A 23,760-nucleotide genomic window follows, 5' to 3' on the forward strand; every position below is an offset into this window, starting at 1 on the left:
TCAGAAATGGCACATTTACTCTTATGTCCACTATATTGGGTAATACGAGTACAAGGGTGACCATAGGGGTGTTATTTCATGTCAAGCAGGCTCTAATGTTAAAAACCCAACTACCCAACATTTTCTTTGCAGCCTTGACAATCGATCAATATTGATATTGATCTGATGTCAGCATGAATCATACATATATGTATTATTTATTTTGGAATGTGAAATGATCAAGTAATATTACTCAAACAGCGAACAAAAGTCAGCAACATTAAGTATTTAAAAATATTGACATTACTCACCGACACCAACAGGCTCTGATCATCAAGCACAATAAATGTACCTCTCTTTTATGTTATAGCTAATCACTTTTTGACTTTTTAACGAAATTGTTTGGGAGGGAGCCAGAAGAATGTTTCTTCTTCTTTGTGGTCTTGCATAAATTGTCCTGCTGTTTATAATGATGCTGCTTTAAATGCATAATGAGGTTGGCCGTATTCAACTTCTCCAATTCGGTGCCACCACAGGAAAATTGTGCGTGACAAGTTTTGCACTCGGTTGCAACATCTTTTTCGGACTTTAACAAAAAATACTGCCACATGTGTGGCATCACTTTCACTCTTGACTAAACGCGTGAGCACACGCTGTTGTTGTGATCAAGTGGGCTTTATCCAGGCACTGCTGGATAAGTGCTGTAGCGGTGTCTGGAATGGAGGGTTCGTATTGTAGTGCTCATATCGGAGAGGCCGATATCTAATCATTTCTCATTTATTGTGGTTAATCGATTCCAAACCTGACCATGATAAGTACAGTACATTTATTTTGACCTGTTTTTACTGATGTTTTATAATTGGGCTTTTTTCAAACCTTCATTCACATGCTCCGATTTGTTCTGAAAATGTGTTTTTTGCATATCCATCACCTTTTATTGTTGCATTGAACAACTATGTTGATGCATTAGTGCCGTAAGTCATGATAACACACACACATACAAGTGATAGGGCAATCCGGAGTGTATGAAGCTTATCAGTCATGGAATTTTAGCCGCTGTTCAGGTCTGATTGTGAGTAGAACAGATGGCAGCAATGTGAGAGAGGCATCAAACTCTCGGATGTCACATTAGCTACATTAAGTGAAACAGTCCAGGCGCTGCGTGTGTTTAGTCTGGAGAGTGTGGTTAGACGTCTGCTGAAGAGGTTCTGGATGGCCTCTTGGGTTTTTCAGCAGCAATAGGAGCAGCAGGTGGTCACACTCAAGCAGAGGTGTGCTAACACCTTCTAGGCAGCATCAGAAGAAGACATCCACAGTGTCTGCGTGACAAGGCACTAACTAATAACCTCGACCCCAGTCAATCGTCTTTGTGTCTCCCTCCTCAGCACATGCCTCAAACATATAATTAGCACAAGCTATTTTAGAAACAGCCGTGCCTGTTTCAACACCTCGCCATCGTTTGCTTGTCTGTTTTACCCAGGGAATATTTTCAGGGAGAACTTGACTTGAACAAGACCTTTTAACAAATTGCAGTTTCACTTGAATGCTGTGAAATATCATTTTCAAGCCAGAAAGCTCAAGTACGTCTTGTCTTTCAGCTTCTTGAGCAAGTCATATTTGGAACTTGCATGATTTGAATAGCTCTGTTTTTATATTGCTTTTCCTCCTTTGTATCCCGGCCTTGAGAGATCTCCAGTGGCATGTATCAAAGTCACCTGACATGACTGTATTGTAATGTGACTCTACTGTTTTAATTTATTCCACCCACGGCCCACCTCCAGGCATGTCCACTCCGCTGTGGTTGGTCACACTCCCGAGTGCTTTTAAGGACCTCTGCTTTGTGCCGCTAATCTGCAAACCCAACTTTATAGGAGTGGATAAACGGTATAGGAGTTGATCATAAACAGTGATTTATCTTTTGCAGCCGCATACTGGCCTATGTTCACAAACAGTCTAGTGTGAAATGCTATTGACAGATTAAAATACATTTCTTTTGCTGGTAGGGAATCAGGAACTCCAACCACTTGTGTCTGATGGTGGCGTCTTTAGGAACTGTAAACAAATATGGCTTTCCTGTACTAGCCATTGCTAGCAACGTAATCAGAGAAGGAGAGTTTGGGCAGAGAGCATATCTGGCTTACAGCCACACCCATATAAGGAAGTCCGCTCCTCTGTGAGATCACAAACAGCCGGTTTTACTACCCCTTCTTAAGCCGAGCGTTTTTATCCATCCCAAACTTCTTTCAGGGCCCACTTCCAAATGCGCAAACCTCATTATCTGAAACTTTGGCATCGTTTAACACGAGAATACAACATTCAAATTACATTTATAGCTCAGGAAAGTGGAACAAGCATAATAGGTCCCCTTTAATAGAAATGCAAAGAAATATAATAACCTACTATGTGAGGACTATATACTAACTGGTTAATATATCATTGCCAGTGTTGATTGAAGGTCAGGGTCATCCAAAGTGCAACCTGTGCACCATTTATGGGTCACGGCATGTTTTTTATTGGCCTGCAGTAGGGGTGTCTTAGAATAGTTGACTATTTGACGATTTGATTTTGAGTCAGTTAGTCTTGCCATAAAATTATATGAAGATGTCAGGTTGTACCATTATGGCGACTTGTGGGGTGGCAGACTTATTGGCTGCCAAAGTGTGGAGGTGTTTTAAGGTTAAAGATGACTCAACAAAGTGCAACTTGTGTTAGCAGCGTCTTACATATCACATAACATCCACCTAAATACAATTTATAACAGGTTATGCAAACTTCATTTTATATCCCAACAGTGAATTTAAAGGCAAGGAATTGGGCTTTTTGGCAAGTTGTTGTTTTTCCAGCTATGTTGTTCCTAAATGAGCAACCATGTTCGGTTTTGTTCATTTTGCTTTCTGTGTCACTAAATAAATAAAGGTACTGTTGTTGCACACCTATCATGTTTATTTGCTGGAGTATTTTTAGCCTGTTTCTTTTAGTTTTCAGGAAATGGTTTTAGAACTGGTGATACTTTTTAAAGAAACAGAATAAAAAGTTAAATAAACACAACACGTATTTGTATGCAAAGCTCAGTAACGTTCATTGAAATAACATAATCTCAATACTGGAATGTAACGAACAGCATCATTTTTTTTTATAACTAAAGATGTGTGTATGCAATCCATAGGGGCTTAGTGTCACGACTATGTTATATCAGCTGTGTTGTACGTTGAGCCTTTGAAAGGTTTGTCCTTGCCACTGTTGTGTCTTCAACTTCAGCCGGCTGTCGTCCAGCAGGATTTGGTCTTAAGCTGCAGATTTCTTACATACTTACATACTTATATTTGAACAAGTACATAGGAAAGGATTTTCTGTTGCAGTCAAAAAGTTCAAATGTATTGAAATTGCAGTTTCAATTGTGAATGTTTTTCATTTCGGCTGATTGATTTGTGCTGATTCTTGCTTTGTGTAACAGGGACTTAATAGGTCCCATCACATAGAACAATGTAACATTAAGGAGTGACAAGAGGACGCAAACATGAGAGCTACGGTAACATCTTGATAGGTTAGCTTAGTCCCTATGTGAAGTACAGTGAAATAAAATTCAGTTCAAAAGTGGGGGAAGCAAGTGAGGGAGATGGTGCATATTGTAGTGCTCATAAACATGCTTTAGGGACACATATCACTGTTAGAACTTCATTAAAAAGTCATATTTATGACAAATGTGTGGTTGCTTTTCATATGTCAAAGCAACAATTTATACCTGTTAGATTATTATAAAATATATATATTTTTATATATATTCATACATGAATTTAAAACATGCAGCTTTTCTGTGACAGTCAGAAATGAGAGACATCATGCTGGAGTCATGAACTTCTCCAGGCTGGGAGGAGCTCTGGTGTGTTGACTGTAGTGATGGCAATTTCAGCTCGTCTTCGGGAGCTGTTTTTTTTTACTCGACTCCCTAAAAGATCCAGCTCTTTTGGCTCCCAAATGGCTCCTCGTATTTTTTGTTGCTTAAATTTGATAAATTTGGAAAATATGTACAATAACAAATTACAATTATATGAAATATTTATTATTTATATGTCTATTATATATATGGGTATTTATATGCCCAACATGAAAAAGACCCATCTCAATTAGAAAAAAGGCCCAATTTGATTGTGTGTATTGTTTTACATTTTCCAACTATTTACAGTGAAACAACACACACTAATCTAAAATAAAATATGCAAAACTAAATAAGAAAGCAGCATCCAGGTTTGCTACTGCTGGTCATTTTCCTGTTGACGCATACGTACATTGTGACCAATCACGTGTGGCTTTGATAGTGAAACAAGACGAGAAAAAAAACGTCTCGTTTAACGAAGAACCAGGTACCTTTGTACACTTCAAAGAGGTGAATCGTTCGCGAACGACCCATCACTCGTTGACAAACCACCAGCAAGCCCAGTCCAGCCACACGGTGTCAGAGAGGAGAAGAGAACGAGATAGAGTGCGTGGAGCCGCTCAGTCAGAGCTGTCATTGAGCATATACTGCTGCTTTCTGTGGATTTTTTTCCCCTTTAGCTGTTTCGAGGTTGAAGAAAGGAGTTTTGGGTTCATGGCTGACAAGAGTGTAAGTACTGCTGTTATGATAGGAGACCTCATTAAAAGTGTGCGTGCAGTGGCTTCATAAATGATTGATGTGAGTGCTCTTGCAGTTCTGGTTACCTGTTGGGGTGATGCCAGGCTGTCCATTCACTTCCCTGAAAGATAGTTGTAAAGTTTGTGTGTGTGTGTGTGTGTGTGAGATTATGGTGAGTGTGAGCTGACCCCAGGACTTTGTCACAGTAGTATTTCATACTACATACATAGTAGTATGATTTGTAGTATTTCATGTTGCACTTGTAAGAGTTCTTTCACGTTTTTGGTTTGCTGGTTCATCTGTGAGAACTTTGCAACCACATACATCCTCATAGACAGAGAGAGTAGGTGTATGGAACCTTCCTGTGGTCTACGTCGATACTGATGTGGTAAAGATGCTGTTTGATTGAAAACAATCACATGATGGTGGGCAAGTTCATATCTATCACCTCCAGTCACGTACAGCTACCCACAGTAAGCCCACAGAGTGAGTGGTAAACTAGGTAAAACCATAAATGGAAAATTTTGTTCCAAGTCATTAAGCAGGTCAAGAGTCTGTCAATAATAAACATGGGCTAGATATGTATCAGCTTCCCTGTTCTAGTTTATTCTTTAGACCTTTTACGTTGAAAAAAAAAGTTTTTTAGTAAAGATCTTTCTGTGGATCAACAAAGTTATGCCTGCTCCAAGGTGGTGGGGTGTTCATCAAATAAGGTTTTACATTTTTGATGGTGTAACTGCCAGGCTATAGTTTGTAGTATATACAGAATGTTGAAAAAAGGGAATAAAATATAATGTAAAATATGTATATATACGTATATATATATATACAAAAAATTACATATTTATATTTGTGTGTACTGTATATGTTCAATACACAGTATACACTGTATTATAATGATAACATTGATAGTAATAATAAGGATAATAGTAATCAGATTTTTTTCTGAATATATGTCAATGTCAGTTTTGCATATAATTTTGGTGTTAATTCACAAACCAAGTAATTAAAAAATATCATAATTAAGGAATACCTAATAATATTAATAATAACTAATGTAATAATAACAACAACAATAACAACAACAACGCCAACAATAATAATAATAATATAATAATAATCATAATAATAATAATAAATGTTTCATAAATTTTAACTATTATATCAATATTTTTCCAAGCAGGTTTAGATAAAATTTTAGTATAAATTCACAAATTGATGGAATTATTAAAGATAATATCAACATCTTAAAAAATCCTTGAGCTAAAGTCAAAAGTCACATCTGAAATTTGTCAATAAAGTCAATTGAATTCAAATGTTACCAAATTTTGATATGCAGCAGAACATGCTTGGTATGATGGATAGATATTTTTTTTTTAAAATACTGTATGTATGTAAATGTAAAAAGTATGTAAAATACTGTTTTGTGTGAATGATTGTTTGTCTAAATGGGCCCTGTGATTGACTGGCAACCCCCCCCCCCCCCCCCCCCTCGCCTCTGGACCAAAGTCAGCTGGGATAGGCTCTAGCATACCCCCACGACCCAAATGAGCCAAAGACACATAGGAAATAGGTGGATGTCTGTTTATATTTTCTTTATTTGTGAGTGGAGAAAATTGTGTGTGTCTTTCCTCCTTAGCTAAGATGCTCCATCATTGATTTCACAACACAGCTTGGCAGAGGTGTATGCTTTTTGTGTGCTTTTGTTGGTGCATAGTTCAAAAAGAGGAGAGCGGGCATTAGTGACATCTTCTACAGAAAACTGAGGACAGCCTGACATCCCTCTCAAAAGGCTGCCGTGCATGAACTTTGCAGATAAGTCTCACAATCACCCTCAAATGCTCCGCGAGCCCGCTGGAGCTACACTCAACGGACGCCTGTTTGAATATTTGGGAATGGCAGATGACTCCGCTAGGGTGTTGGAATAATGATCCGGTCCATGTGACATAGACTTTTTGTTTTAGTTCCCCGTGGATGGAGCGTTGTTGTCTGCTTGCATGAGAAAAGCTTGTCTGTGCTGACCTTGGCCTGCTGTTTTCCTTTGCTCTGATCCACAAAGAAAACAGCTGGCAGTTGCATTCTGGATGCTGGCGGCCTCCACAATGAGCCGCTTGTGTGATGCTGTCACAAACACTTTGCCTGGTTGGTAAAGCACGCTGCTTGTTATATCAATGCTGGAAAATACAGGAAATGTATGGCATGGCATGACACCACGATAGCTAACTTGAGGTCGATTCCTGCATTGAGTCAATTGTCAGTTGGAATACTGAAAGGTGCTTTTGTGACACTGCTGTGATGGAGTCTGCTGAATACATGCTATTAATATACACTATTCCATCGTGCAGCCAAGTAGCTCTAAGCGGTGGGCAACCTGTTGCACATGACTAAATCTATCCACAGGATTGAATAGGACGCAGAAGAAATACATTGTATTGTGTTTCATCACATGTGCTGCCACCATTGGTACTGGATGTGTTTCTATGTTGTAAGCGCATACCAAAGGGCCCGTCCCCGGTATGCTGCTTCTATTGTCAGGTTGACTCCTTTCAATGAGACCTTACAATGTGAGGCTTAGATAACAAGCATACATAATTGTACTTTTTGTACATTCAAAATCTCCAAAGATGGGTAATGTTAGACTATATACGGTATGCTTCCCTCTGAAGTGCTGACTATACATTTGATCTGTAATATCTGTAAAAAAATCTGTAAAAGAAGTGCTGTTATACCTGCTACAGTGGCATTTTCAAAATTCAGAATCCAACCAAAATACCTGGGAAAATAATAATAATAAATTTTATTTATATTGCATCCCACAAAACTTCAGAGTCTGAACCCTTGTCAGCAACAACCAAAACATTAACTCTGCTCATTATAGATTTTCTTTTGTTTTTGTTTTTTTGGTTCTTTTGCAAAAAAAAATTTAAACAACCATCATTGCGTATCTCACACGAGGCAACAACATATCACGCAAGACACCAATGCCCCTCGTGAGACTTCAGTTCAGAGATCATTACTTGAATAACTACGTTTTTTTTTTAGCTTTTTGTGTTTTTATTGTGACACTTACTTCAAAAGATCAGTCACCATTATGTATGACATCACACAAGATGTTAGCATATACTAACACAAGACCTCAATGTACTTGACAAAACATCAGTTGAGCCATTATCAAGGGACTCTACTTGTTTTACTTTTTATTTAGCTTTTTGTAACACAATATCTCATTGTACCTCACAAAACCTCAGCTTTGTGATCATTCATTCATTCATTTTCTACCGCTTTTTCCTCACGAGGGTCGGGGGGGATGCTGGAGCCTATACCAGCTGTCTTTGGGTGAGAGGCGGGGTACACCCTGGACCGGTCGCCAACCAATCACAGGGCACATATAGACAAACAACCATTCACACTCACATTCATACCTATGGACTATTTGGAGTCGCCAATTAACCTAGCATGTTTTTGGAATGTGGGAGGAAACCGGAGTACCCGGAGAAAACCCACGCATGCACGGGGGGAACATGCAAACTCCACACAGAGATGGCCGAGGGTGGAATTGAACCCTTGTCTCCTAGCTGTGAGGTCTGCACGCTAACCGCTTTGTGATCATCAAAGCATTAATTGTTCATTTTACTTTTTTTATGTTAGCACATAGCAAAAAACCTGAGTCACTTATGTGACGAGTAAGAATAATAACAATTTGAGAGACAACGAGTTCCACTATTTGGAGACGTGATCACTCACAAGTGAAGCTTAAGTATCTGTATACTTGTTACTTTATATTTAAGCCAGGTTTGGAAGTGGAGAAGAGGAAATCGGATGATGCTGACCTTGGGAACCAAGAAAAGAGCATCAGTGCCTTACAGTCACTTAAGTTACTACCATAGTTTGTTTAGTTTTGTTGGCAGCAATTTGCGTCAAACTATTAAAACAAGCCCATCCTAAACAGATCCCATCCTAAGAACCATCCTAAACATCAAAGTCAACTGTCCTTGACTTCCCATCATATCATGTCAGTCTGTGCTGATGAAGAGAAATGGCTGAGGAAAGGGTTAATTTTCCGAGAGGCGGTAATGGGGGCCGTGCTGTGGAGTGGCCAGCCACTTGTAACCTAAAGGTTAAACACAGGCCTTCAGGGAGTCCTATTACTGTGTACTCTCTGATGGGAACTCTGCAAACATGCATTCTGGGAGCACAGCGGGCTGCTGTGTTTATTCCCAGTCCTGCACTGTGCCACGATGTGGGAAACGGCTGTGGATGTGGAACTGAGCCAAGTTTCTGAGATATCTCTAATGGCACAGCGACTCTTGAGTTAGGCTTTTAAAAAGACCAATTGACTTGAAACACGCCTAAAAGCTATGTGTTCGATTCCTCACCAGCGTGAGGAAACCATATCATACCGTGGAAAGGTTTGCATAACCCCCGTTTTCCTCACACCAGTCCCGCTTGTTGTACGTTTAATAATAAAGGTCTAAACGCGAGCGACTTCACTGACACTTGACCTTCGGGGGTTTGGCGGACGGCGTATAAGGTGTTGCACACAGCACCGCCTTGTCGTTAGCGGGCGAGCTTGTTGTTGTGCACTCCTTGTCACAAGTGCAAGATTAATGGATCCAGCCTCCGGGCGGGGTCTCGTTTAGCATGCTGCCCCCCTCCTCCGCCTCTGTGATTTGATATCACAGAACATTCCGGGATGTGCCCCTTTACTTTGCTAATGGTGCTACTTAGCTCTTCTGATATTCCTGCTACCTCCCTGGTCACAGTTATCTAATCGGCGCACTGCTAACAAGACATATTAAACGTTTCATAAAATGAAAAGAAAATGAAATTCTCAAATGAAGCAAATGATTGCTTATGGCAAGTTAATGTTTTATAACAGTCTTATCTTTTAAGTCTTATCCTACGTCGGGATCATTTTCAGATCTTTTATCATCATTGCATTTAGCCTCTTAGCTAATATAAACATAGAGGGAAAAAATAGCATACTTGAGGTTATTTCACATTTGATGGGGGGTTTCAACTCCAAGTTTTGCTGGACTTAAGAGCCATATCAGGGCACGGACAAACAGACTAAAAAACAGTTTCTTTCCTCGAGCCATCATCTCCCTCAACAAGATGTAACAATGTAATCAAGGCAATCGATCGTCCTCTACAATGTAGTAGACCCGTTGTTATTTATTATTTATTCTTCTAATTCTTCTATTTATTCTTTATTTATTCTTCTAGTTTCTAATTTCTATATTTTGTACGGTCATACTGTATTGCACTGAAAATGGAGCTGCTGCAATTTCATTCCACTATATGTAAAATGACAATAAAGGGCATTCTGATTCCGATGTTTGTACCGGTTGTATATTCTTAAGGGTAATCCGCTTTAGAGCAATTTCAATGCGTACTAATAGAACTGTGACAGTCACATGTTTCTCTGTCAAACATCCCAATTATGAAAGAGGATGGATGTAGCACTGGCATGTCATTATTCTATGGCAGATCCGTGCAGGGAGGTCGAGTGTGAATGCACCTGTTCGCACCCTCCGAAGCACACACCATGCACACGCCTCACATTACCATCTAAAACTATGTGCTCCACGGGACATTTTGCTCCCAAAATAGATTGTGCTACATTACAGTAAAATGCATTTCCAGCGTGGGAATATAACTGCTAAATCTGGCTAGTTTTCTGCTTTATTTTCCTTTATACATCATGTAAACCCCACATACACAATACCAGCTCTCTGTTGACAGTGCAGTACAGTTTACACCTTTGTAAACGACAATCATATAAATATTGTTAGGTCCTTTGATAAAGACAGTTAAACTTACTTTATGGCTTCTTTTTGCTTATAGATTAACAGCTTGCAAAACCCACATACTTTAAAAACATTTTTATCAGTGTTTCCTAAGTTCAGAGTGCTTCCAGTTCAAAACAAGCCTGAGGTTGTTTTGCAGCGCAAGAAAATGTTTGTATTTTAGGTGGGAAGTGAACTTAAAGCAAAGCGTCGCCTTGGTAAAAGTGATTTCACACTTTAAACAACACTTCCAAAGTCTGTCGATAGTAATTATTGTATTATTTTCATAGACATTCATTCTATTTTTAGACTATTTTTTATATAGCTGTTTTGATGATGTCGTTAATAGTAATTAATGTTATTAATAGTAGTTCCTAATGAATTCAAATTAGGCACCAAGACTCAAATAACACCCCCAGAAATATAAATGCAACACTGTAATTACCAGAAAAGTATTTAATTGCTGTTCTTGTCCTCCTCCTGGCAACTAAAACCACGAAAGTCATCCTCTTCAAATGTCGGACCCGAACAGCCTCACAATTCCCTCAGCAGCCATGCCTTTCCTTCTTTCGTTGTCACTACCAGTCTCACATCCGCCAAGAAGCAAATTAGCCCCCAAGTCCGTGCTGTCCTTCCGAGCAATCGGTCGTCCAGCCAGGCTGAAACCCACCAGTCCAGTGACAGTGGACCCAACTCTCATGCAGCTCTCCACGCATTCTCCATTATGAGTAGTGACATGCGGATTGATACGGAAATATCAATACTTCAATTACTAGATGTTTAGGTTTTAAAATGGTTCCGCAAATACAAAAATAGTGATACTTACATTTTCAATGCTTTCAATATCATTAACAGGTACATAGTGAAAAGTAAGTAAATTATTCAGACCTTGCGATCCATTTTTGTAGACCAGGCACGGGGTGTGGCAAGCACACTTTGCGGCACACTATGGCACGCCCACGCCTCAATCCCTCCCATTAGCGCAAGTGGCAAAGAGGGAGGAGAGAAGTCGTGAGAGGGCTTAACACAGCCGAGTGTAATCTTAACCAATTAATTGTCCAACTCTCATTGCCTTTAAATGCGCATCCTGACACAGCAGCAGACTAATCCAGGCATCGTGTTTGTGATCCACCTACATTCATCGCCAAAGAGGAGAACCTTTGATGGTATATTCTTGGTATCTCCTCTTCATCCTCCTTGCATGGAGGAGTCCATTTTTTTAAATTTGTCACACCATTTGTGCTGTCGAAACTGAATGTTCTAAACTTCCTTTTCCAAAATCTGAGGGTAATGCAGTTTCATTCATTCATTCATTCATTCATTCATTTTCTACCGCTATGGTCACCCTTGTACTCGTATTACCCAATATAGTGGACATAATAAGATGGCCATTTCTGACATAAATGAGACTTATGCTCGTTGTGTTCTTATAAATATATTCCTGAGGGGAGCAGAGTGAGTGGCAGACAGGAAGTAACGTTCAGGGGGTGGCGCCTGCAAAAGTAGGCAGTGTTTTTAATGAGGGATTATTGTCATTGAGATAATTCCCGACTACAATAAAAGTAGTTTGTGTCTCACTGAACATTACGGCAATATCACTTTGTGACTGGAGTAAAATACGACATGAAAGTCTTTGAATGCATCTTTTGAATGCCTATTTGTATTCATTCATTCATTCATTCATTTTCTACCGCTTTTCGTCACAAGGGTCGCGGAGGGTGCTGGAGTCTGTCCCAGCTGTCTTCAAGCGAGAGGCGAGGTACACCCTGGACTGGTCGCCAACCAATCACAGGGCACAAGGGACAAGGGACAAGGGACAAACAACCATTCACACTCACATTCTTACCTATGGAGATTTGGAGTGGGCAATTAACCTAGCATGTTTTTGGAATGTGGGAGGAAACCAGAGTACCCGGAGAAAACCCACGCATGCACGGGGAGAACATGCATACTCCACACAGAGATGGCCGAGGGTGGAATTGAACCCTGGTCTCCTCGCTGTGAGGTCTGCGCGCTAACCACTAAACCACCGTGCAGCCCCCATTGCATTATATAGTAAAAAAAATCCATGCATTTTTATCCAAACTTGCCATTTTTCAACTTTTTAAAATGATGTTGTCGCACAACTATCCAACTGAATGTTGGACAGCTGCACTTTCTTTTTCAAAGGTTCAAGGGAGCACCGCTTCCTTGTGAGAGGTTTCCCTCCACTTTACCTGTAGTGTTGTCATGTGGAAATCTACATTGTGTCTGCCTGCCGCTCCTCTCCTTACTGTTATATGGCTCCACAAATAGAGGTGGAGAAGTGACTGCTCAGTGCAACACTACTCTAAAAGCCTCCTGCATGTGGTAGAAAAAGACACAGTGCAGGCCTGACAGACAGGACAGGACAGGACAGCAGGGACGATGTTTTAGGAAGAGAGGCACTGTAGATAGCAATATGTGAATAATTCATCTTCTCGGCTGGAAGACGTGATATTTTAAGACAGTGTTTTGTGTGCAGTGTGAGTGGCTGCAGGGCTCACATTGCTGCAGATATGCTTTTTTTTTCTTTCTCTGGCACTTATCCACCTGCCTGGTTCAGGCACACAATTCTGCTGTGCTAGAGCACATCTGCAAAGCTAACAGGTACTTGCATTTAAATACTCTGGGAAATCACAGTAGTGATCATTCTTTATGCTTGTCCTATTTACTTTGTGCCTGCTTATGTGACGACGCCGTCAAACTCATACATTGTAAACTGTAGAGAAGGAACCACTTAACTCTTGTACCGTGTTCTTCAGCTTTTATGGGGATCGTTGCCATTGTGACACTTGCTTTTTCAACCACTTATCTTTTATAGTCAGCATGAATGAAGGCAATTTCATCCTTTGCTCACTTTATTCTGAAATTATTTTTCACTTAAAAAAACAGAAAATGGAAAATACAGTAGTACCTCAGTTAGGCGAATACCGAAACATGTGTCCTGCGATTGTTGGCGACCAGTCCTGGGTATACCCTGATAGCCTCGAGCGTACTCCCAAGACCCTAGTGAAGACAAGTGGCATAGAAAAAGAATGGATGGGTGGAGTAGTTTTACAGGTAGAAAAATATGCAAAATAATTCTAAACTGTGTGCTTTATTAGGGCACTTGCTTTTGTTGATTGATACAGTACGTAGCTAGTTTGTACATGCAATACTGTATAAAAGCTAAGGCAACATTTTTTTACCGAAAACCGGGTCATACGAAAAGCAGAGGTTTAACTGTAATCAGTTCCAGGGTCAAACTGTCACCATCAAAAAAACGTTCATTAACTATATACAGAATAAGGTTGGGCAATATGGACTTATGCATACATCACAATATTTTCAGGATGTATCACGATGTGACAATATAAAACGATATAACATTTTAATCCAGCAGAGTCTTGTATAAAAAGCTACAAACCATATAACAAAATACACTGAAATTGTCAGGCACATTTATTTATTGGTAACAAACTGGATAACTTCTCCAATGACGTCAGCCTCTGCACACTTTGCTACTAAATCGTCAACAAACTGCAATGCCTTTGCTTGTGATGAAAGAAGATGTAATCACCCATGCAATTCCAACACCATATGGAAGATATTTTGTAAATGTCATATTCTTGTTTTGTTTAGGCAGACATGGGGCAAATGGGGCTCTTATTTTGAAGGACGGTCATGGACGTGCGTTCCCTGTGTGTGGCTTTATGGGTAAGACAAGCTACGTACTTATATTTTTTTCACTCAGAACTTCCACGTCGTTACCGAGGACTGTAAAACGTTCCTTCTATTCCAGCCGCAAAACACAACCTGGTGAAAATATACTCATTTAGCCGGAGTCGCGCACACACAACCACACAAGCTAAACCTGCTAGTTTCCATTCACGCTCTGGAAGAGGAGATTCAGCCAACTTTCGACGGGGTTTATGACCATTTCAACCTGTTTCGATCAGGAGGGGATTGTTTAGTATTTATAATGATTTTGTGCCAAGACTGAGCGGTCTGCCGAGTAAATACTTACACACACGGGCATTCCTTCTCCTCACGATGACAGCATTTCATCCATCCATCCATTTTCTGTACTGCTTAACCTCACAAGGGTTGCGGGCATGCTGGAGCCTATCCCAACTGTCATTCATCTTATATATCTGCCGCGGCGCACAGTCATCAACTTTTATAACAGTATAAGTCATTTTCTTATCATTTTCTTATCATCGCCCAATCCTAATACAGACCCTTTTAAGGTGACCAGTCTTAAATTTTCTTATATTAAATTTTCACCAATATTAATTTTTTGGCCCTTTGCATAGAGTTGTGGACTCCAATAGAGCAGCTACACATGATAATCTGAACAGAAAGCTTTCTAGATCGTACAGAATCTGCACCTATTCCAGCTCTTTGGATTTCCAAAATGGTCTGTTTTAATGCATTCCACCCACGCCCGCCTATAGACCTCTCTCACGTTAGAATATGACAGCAATTCGAAATCTGACATTGGTAATGGTAATGGTTTTATTTTTTATTTTTATTTATTTATTTTTTAATTTTATTGTTACCAGGTACCAAAGTATGAGGTGATATGACCTTACAATGACATAATGGGTACCATAGTAACTGTCAATATAGTGATATATATAGCACATCATGACTGGTTCAAGACCTTGTCTTTAGCAAACATCAACTGCTTGTATTGTTTCTTGAATTCTTTGAACCCCTGCGCATATTTTTCTAATTTTCATTGCTTGACTTCAGAGAATGCCATATATAAAGTTTTCAATGTTTTATAATTGTTGAATAAATAATGTGTTCAAATTTGCATCACACAGAAATAACACATGAAAGTGAAAGAGTCATCATGCGGCACTTCCTGTCCGTGCGGTTGCGACACATTGGACTCTCACTTCGTGTCGCCGTCTGAGAACACGTTTACCAGATCAAATGTCAGAGTGACGCGTCTCATCTTTCCAGAAACAGATCATTTCACATCCATCTTTCCGTGACATCAGTACCCACCTACATGCCTCCAGCTGTGGGGGTTTGCGTGCGGTGCAACAGATTGCATCTCCAACCACATGAGTGGGTGGGCTTGTCTCCTTGAAAACAAAGTAGTACATGTGCTCTGAGGGCCCCTTTTTGAAGTTCAATTGCTAATCTCTTAACTTGTGAGCGTTTCACCGCAGAAAAGGTCTTGAATCGTTGGTGCGACTGTAAACATGACCATTTTTGTACATTGAATAGACCACATTATTTATGCATTTGCACAAAGCTCATCACATCATGTGATTTTGGTGGTTTAGCCGTATACCTGCAGCCCAACACACTAAAGTCTGTCATCTGATAGGCTGCTAATCCCCTTATTATGCTTGTCTGCTTAAATGGAACAGCCAGTCAGCCATTAAATTATCCAGCCTGGGGATCAATGCAAGCCCCATAATTTTGTTGTGTTCCCAACCACGTCAAGTGTGACGGAAGGGGGGAAAAGGAAGTAAAAACATTTTGAATGATTATGAAGCCTCCGCCAAGGAAAGAAGATTGGACTCTACTCATCAACATAAAAGATTCTTGGCTAAGAAAAGTTCATAACAGGGTCAGTTAGGATCATCTAAAAATGTACATTTAGGGTCGATGCCAAACAAGTGTGTTTAACTACTGACGGTGGATCTAATGTTGCTGCACTCAATAACTGGAATAGACTGGCTTGCTTTGAACACAGTATCATGTCTAAGCTTACTTTTAATTACTTTTAATTACGGTATATGGGTTAAGGTTTGTAGGTTTTTATACAAGATTTGCCTGATATTGTCATATCGTGATACAGCCCCAAAATATAGTGATACATGTTAAGGTCCATATCGCCCGACCTGACTATAAACAAAATAAGAAATAATGAAAACATGCATCATGTTACTAGATTTAATACAAGGTAAATACACTGTATTTGATGTACAATGTAGCTGCTTTGAAGACATGCAATATATAAAATTACAAGCAAAAATTCAAAGTACACATTCAACATTATCATGTCGTAATTATCACATCACAGCACTGTGTGCAAAATATACAAGATTTTGTAGTACCCTAAGTACATAAATTCTGCTGTTGAAGTGTAACATCAGTGATTGATCATTGACAATTCTGGCTACTTGCTTGTGTTGTAATGCTGATGTCCGGAATTCTAGTGTTCATGAATGCACCTCCCTCGCCATTGATGGGTAATGAGGCAGTGTTGTATGTACGAGTTCACTGTGTTGGGATCGAGCGCTGCAGTTGGCGTGCTAAGGCATGCACGCTGTATATTTTTAGTGTCAGACTGTTTTTTTTGATACATGAGACATTTCTGCAAAAAGTTGGTTATAGGAATCAGTTTTTGTGTAATGCTGCGAGAAAAAACGACGAGAATTGAGCACTGCTGGTATTTTGCATTGACTGACAGCATTAGCCGGATTGCATTTTGCCTTGTCAATGGAGGGTCGCTCTTGAGTGACAAGAGCTCATCTGCCCCGCTTGGTTTGTCCTGATACGCTGGCCTCACGGGTCACATCTGGTCGTCCGGGATGCTGGATATCAATGATTGGAATTCGATCCAACGAAGGATTCACATGAGGGCTCAAATGACTGGCATACCAAGACCTAAGTGTGACTCTTGAAGACTGAGGAATGCGCATCCCGCTATTTATCTAAGTGGGGTCACAGAGTCGGCGGGGGAGAGCCCAATTACAGACCCCACATAAAGGAGATGGTCTTCCCCCAAATAAATATGGGGTCCATGTTTAATTACATAATCAACAGGATATATGCATGATTCAAAACAGCAGCCCGATCTTTACATCTTGGTCAAATCTTTTTGGTGGGCTTGTAGTTGTCATTGATGGACATGCGGAGAAATAGACAACGTCAGCCTTTTATCAGCCTTTAACAGTGATTTATGTGTACCGCTCTTTTGCCCAGTGGCCTATAGCCTGAGCTTGTGTCTGAGCCGCTAAGCCAGTGGAATGCGTGCAGCTTCTGGTTGTGGACATCAAGGGAGGAGCCTTTCATGGACCCCACACCAGCCTAATCGATTTCAAGCAGGCTAAATGTTTCAATGCTTTGTTACTGATTGAGTGGTCCAAAGGTCAATATTAGCTTTCATAGCATTGTTTGGTCATTTTGGTTTTTTTAACCTCTTTTTTAACCTCTTTTGGTTTACTTTTGGGAAGGGGCTGATAAAGGTGTTTAGAAAATGTAGCATTTTTTTTGCACCATCGGTAAGTAGGTTTGAACAATTTCAGGGCTTTTCAAAGTTATACATTTTCCATGGAAATTGAAATGAATTCAAGCAATAGAGTGAAGGAAACTTTGAACTGGAATTAACAGGAATTTAGGGTAATATATGTGAAGCAATGGGGATAAACTGGTCAAGTTTGAATGGGATTTAATCATTCATTTTCTACCGCTTATCCTCACGAGGGTCATAGGGGGTGCTGGAGCCTATCCCAGCTGTCTTCAGGCAAGAGACGGGGGTAGACCCAGGACTGGTCGCCTGCCAATCACAGGGCACATATAGACAAACAACCATTCACACTCACACTCACATTCATACCTATGGACAATGTGGAGTCACCTATTAACCTGTAAGTTTTACACACTGCAAAATATGCCAAAAAAATGTCTCACCGAGGTGGGTGGCGCTTTGAAAAGCTTTAGATTGGTGCAGCATTTGAGGCCGGACACTTGGCAGGGTGTGGTGAGTTTGAGGCTCACGATGTTATCATCCATCAGGCAGCGGCTACAACTTTCCGGTCCCAACCTGAACTACCACCTCAGCAATTGAAGGCACTTGTTGAGGTTACAGTTAATTGACATGTCTGCAAAGCCAGCCAATCACAGCACAGTCAGCCCATGCAGGGAATCAGGGCTTATAGTAGCCTGTGTTTGTTATACAGTAAGTGTAGACATGCTCAAACAATGTACAATATGTCATTGTTTAAAACCGATTTTGGATCTGCTGTTGTTATGATGAACACTGTATAAAATGCCTCGGGGGGCTGATGCTGTGTTATCATTGCCGCCCTCATGGCTGTCAATATTTCACTCCAGTAAGCAGGTTTATAGAGTAAACACGCAGAGACGTTCAAAGTGGGAGTGTTTCAACAGACCTGACCTACTTCCAGTTTCACCTGGCAGACACATGACCCTTCCTAAAAACAAAGACCTCTGATATGTCAAACAGTATAAGACTGTGTATCTTTTTCATTCTCTCTGAATTTGTTGCCTTTGCTGTACTGCATATGGCAGCAGTTTGTTTACCACATGTTGGCTTGCTGAGTTAGACAGAACAAACACAAGGCTAAAAAGTGTGGTGACATGTATAATAAATATAGCTTCAAATATAGGGTCAGGAGACGTCTTATAGGGTTTCCATTTGTGCAGTGGAAAGCATCTTATGAGAAGCTCATCTGTGCATCTAATCACAGTGCACTCTCATGGCCTTTTTTTTCCATCTCTGTAGAATATGTCAATCCCTAATGTTGCAGCACTATGTTCATTGTGTTTATGGCTTTCCTCTATCCATTGTGAAGGCCAGTGGAATTTTTTTTCTTGCAGCCGCTATGTCACACTGAGGGATTTAACATCCATTGGCATGTCATGACAGATTCATCCGTGCATTTGTATTTTACATGCACTTACCAGAGGATTAGCAAAAATAAATATGTACAAATATGACTGTGGCAACAAAGGGTTATAGGTAGAGATGAGCCGGATACTCATTTACGGATAATGCATTTTTGACAGAAACAAGTACTTTTCATCATTATCCATATTTGTAAGAAAATGCTCATTATGTATTCACTCTTCATGTTCTGTGATTCGCAAGCCACATAGGAGGTCAGCGGTGCTTCACACGGTGCAATTGAGAAGTTGAAAACGGCTCAGCGTTTGTCACAATGCCTCCACCTTATTAGGTTTTCTTCAGCTCGGCTCTATTTCGGTTTGTATCTAAAGTTACGATTGTGCACGATTGCATGGTGCACAGCGCTGCGCAGACACCCAACAACTCAATACATATAAACTGCATTGAGTGGCCTGCAAGAAGCCTTTATCATCGGGTTTTCCCTCACTTACCTGCTAGAGCTCCACCAATGTATTCTCACATCCAAAGTCTCCTTAAAGATACCATCTCATCTCATTCACTAATATCTATGTTCTTTAGAAAAAGTATGTAAAATATGGTTTTGTCTCAATGAAGGTGATTTTATGGTTTCTTTTTTCATATCATGCAAGGGTGCAGGCAGGAATTCTCGGACCGATGAAAAAACATGTTAATAAAGAAGCTCTCTTTGGTCTTGTTAGATTTTGCTAGGAGTCCACTGGGCTGGCGCCAGTTGGTGCCAGTTCGCGGCAGTTCGCGCCAAAGATTATGTGATTGGCGCATAGTGGCTCGCCATGGAGCCAAATTATCTCAATTTTTCCCACCATTACGAGCCAGTTGGGAGGCAGTTTGAGCCACTGCACGCCACTAGGCACCTTATTGGCGACACTAGGCGCCACAGCAAATTGCATTGTCACAAACTGGCACCAACTGGCGCCGGCTCAGTGGACTCTTAGCATTACTTTATTTCAGGTGTTTTGGTCTACAATGTTAGTATGGTCGAAGATGTCTGGAGGTTTTTTCGACTTACCAGGTTGTTAACTTACTTGACGCAAATTTGACTGTGATGAGACTACAAGACAACTGTGCGTTTGTGTAATCTTCTTCTGTTATGCTCTTTTAATGCTCTTTCCTTCCTCTGCTACTCTTCTTTCACCATCGTCGACCCTAATAGCGAAAGCAGGCTATGGTGTAACTAAGCTACTTTACATTTTGTCAGCAATCTTCTTGCCTGCTCTACATCTGTTAGGACAATTTTGCCCGGAGGAATGAAACGGAATATGATTAGGAATATTTCCACTTCTGAGATCCGGCTGATTTAGGCACTTGTATCAGACAGAGGTGATGAAATATTCCTATTCATACTCACCGGCCGTATTTGACGCTAATTTGTCAATACTGCTTCAATTTTGTTTGAACAAGATCTTCTCCACAACTTCCGATTGTGTGTGTCACCGTCCCCAGCAGAGAAGCGAGCTTGATGAAGTTAGCTCCCCTGAACCCGAGGTTCAAAATGTCCCCTGTCTCTGTTGAGGAGTTAAATAAGATTTTAATGAGGCAATTAAACGTCTTTGGAATAGCATATGGTCATAATTACAGCTGTATGCTTCATTCAGGGTAAAAATGAACCATTAATTGCTCTTAGCTGGGTCTGGGGATTGAACTTAAAATGGGTCGAGCAGGAATATGTTCCGACACTTCCTTAATCAGAAATGCAAACTTTACATTTTTATTCACGGGATAACGGGAGTTGTTTAATAGTCTTTCCATAAATACCTTATGACTCACTTTCTAAGCAGCCACATGCCAGTTTTCAAAAAAGGTGATAAAAAATTAAGCAGGACCATTAAAATGGCAAGCTTTCGGCTTACTTCTTTTTTATGTCACTCTGAGGGGCATTTCTACAAAGATTTCACCTCAGGTTATTTTATTTAATCTTGCCATAATGATAGTTTTTTGCTGTGATTCAGTGGAGAAGCATTTGCTCTTGAAAGACGACGTAAAGCTTATAGAAAAATGTGACCCTAATGGGGGGTTTGAGGATTACTTCCAAATTGCTGCATGAATGACGTTGACCTGATGAGTGGGAATGCTTTTACTTTTTAACCTTTTCTTAACTGTTTCGTGGTATAGAGTAAGGGTTCATAACCTTTTTGACATTGGGGCCCGATTTTTTTCAGTGCACACTGGCCCGGGGCCCATTAAATATTAACACTGTATAGATTTAATTGATCTCATTCATTTGTTTTCAATAATAAATCAAATCCACTCCGCAAGCTAAAAACCGAATAAAGTTTGAGTAATAACATGACATGATAAAATATGATCATCACAAAGATTTTTATTAAACCTATGTTAACTTTGGCTAATAATTTATGGAACAAATCAAGCAAGAAAGAATTTAAAGGCTTAAGTCAGACTTATTAATAAAAAATACCTATATTTAGATTTTACTTTTAACAAAAAAAGGGAGTCAGAATAAAACTCAATAAAATCCAATCATTCATTTTCTACCACTTATTCTCGCAAGGGTCACAGGGGTGCTGGAGCCTATCCCAGCTGTCTTCAGGCGAGAGGCGGGGTACACTCTGGACTGGTCGCCAGCCAATCACAGGGCACATATAGACAAACAACCATTCACACTCACATTCATACCTATGGACAATTTGGAGTAAACCTACCCAAGTAACCTAGCATGTTGGAATGTGGGATGAAACCGGAGTACCCGGAGAAAACCCACGCATGCACGGGAGAACATGCAAACTCCACACAGAGATGGCCGAGGGTGGGTAAAATCAATCAATGAATAAAAAAGGTAGTGATAAAATACTCCACACCGTGGGCTTGCGGCTTTGCCTCGTTTCCTCCATTTACAAAGCCCTACTTGATGAAGTCAGGATTGTACTTACGTAAAACCGTAGTGTTTTGCGGAGGGACTGGCACCACTTTTGTCTTCATATTTTTGTTTTAAAAACATCTCCATTCCTAGTTGGAGTTGAATGTCTTCTTCTGATCTTCTGTGAGCTTGTTAAACAACTGACTGACACATTACCGGCACCATCTGGTTGGAAGCTGCACTGTAACTCATTGATAACATGAGATACTCACTGTATCTCATGGATAACATACAGTAGCATAGCGGCTAGCCTACTTCTGGTGTCTTCAGTTGATAACCTACTATGCAGTCCCACAGTGGCTCACTAGTGCAAAACTCAATAGTTTTTTGCAGCCCATAGGTGGCGCTTGAGGCCCAAATTTGGGCCGCGGCCCTTTGGTTAAGAATCACTGGTATAGAGTTTGGTTCAGTTTGTTTTGGAGTTTGTCGTGTTTTTCTTGACAATTACGAAGCTATAGTTTGTAGCATAAAAGTTAAATTAGGTTCAAAATTAATTCATTAATTATTTTCATAATTTTTTTCATTAATTTCTCATTATTATTTTTATGTAGATTTTTAAATTAGGCAAAACATTTGAAGTAATTCATTTTGTTTTTAAATTTTTTGTGTTTAAAAAATAATGTTGAAATAATATGTGCCCTGTGATTGGCTGGCGACCAGTCCAGGGTGTTCCCCACCTCTCGCCCAAAGACAGCTGGGATAGGCTCCAGCACCCCCGCGACCCTCGTAATTCATTAATTATTTTCAATAATTTTTTCATTAATTTCTCATTATTATTTTTATATATATTTTTACATTAGGCAAAACATTTGAAGTAATTCATTTTGTTTTTAAATATATTTTTAAAATAATGTTGAAATAATATGTGCCCTGTGATTGGCTGGCGACCAGTCCAGGGTGTTCCCCACCTCTCGCCCAAAGACAGCTGGGATAGGCTCCAGCACCCCCGCGACCTTTGTGAGGAAAAGCGGTAGAAAATGAATGAATGAATGAATGTTGAAATATTGTCAAATATCAAAAGTTTCATAACTGTACTCCAAATTTTGCATGCCCGGTCACGAATGCCTGTTTTTAAATGGCAAATGTCCCCAAGCAGCACCGTAATGGTTTGTCTTTTTTGTTGCATGTATTGTCGGATTAAATGCTATTTACAAAGCTGACACAGGTGCTTATCATCCTGCCTACGTACATCCCATGATGGTAATGCAAGCCTGATCAGGAACTGCTTGGTGTAAACATTACGTGAGACGTGAATCATACTGTACCTCTGTGTTGAGAAACACAATAAGCGATGGTAGCAACAGTGCAAAACAACGTCAACACCCTCACGAGGCTCGCCCTTGGTATCAGCCTCTTAGTCTGTGTGCCATTAAACAGCCTCGCCTGACAGATGATTCCCTCCCTTCTCACCTCTGCTCTCTCACACCACTGAAAGTCGGCGTGCACGAGGAGTATCACAACGGCAAATGGCGCTCACCGGTTGATGGGCATTGCCCAAAATCTGTGATGTAAGAGGCCAGTATGTGAGATGACAGATGCGCCAGTGGGTCATATTGATCCGCCAGCCCTTCTGCAGCTGGCCCCCAATGGCCTGCATGATTATGGCAGCACCACCTGTTTCAGCAGTGGCTATTTTTAATACTCACAGTAAGATGTGCTGTCATTGGTCTGTCCTCACATTCGGATAATATACTGTACAGTGGATGCTTTTATGACGTAAATGGCTGCAGCTGCCTTACAGGAAGTGATGGCAAAGACTTCTGGGAATGGGCTAAATATAATGTTAATTTCCTCTTTAAAAATATTGTGACCACACAGGAAATACATATGAAGAACATATGTTCTT

General features: G+C 40.3%; 1 protein-coding gene across 1 annotated transcript in view; it reads left to right on the forward strand.

Moving 5' to 3' along the window:
• Positions 1-4,411: 4,411 nt before the first annotated feature.
• The window catches only part of sema4ba (sema domain, immunoglobulin domain (Ig), transmembrane domain (TM) and short cytoplasmic domain, (semaphorin) 4Ba), a 44,543-nt gene continuing 25,194 nt past the window's right edge, over positions 4,412-23,760 (forward strand). The window contains exon 1 of the mRNA XM_058074617.1: positions 4,412-4,582. The gene's annotated coding sequence lies outside the window, so the exon portion shown is untranslated. The remainder of the gene's footprint in view (positions 4,583-23,760) is intronic.

Source organism: Doryrhamphus excisus, chromosome 6 (assembly GCF_030265055.1).
Source record: "Doryrhamphus excisus isolate RoL2022-K1 chromosome 6, RoL_Dexc_1.0, whole genome shotgun sequence".
NCBI classification, from domain to species: domain Eukaryota; kingdom Metazoa; phylum Chordata; class Actinopteri; order Syngnathiformes; family Syngnathidae; genus Doryrhamphus; species Doryrhamphus excisus.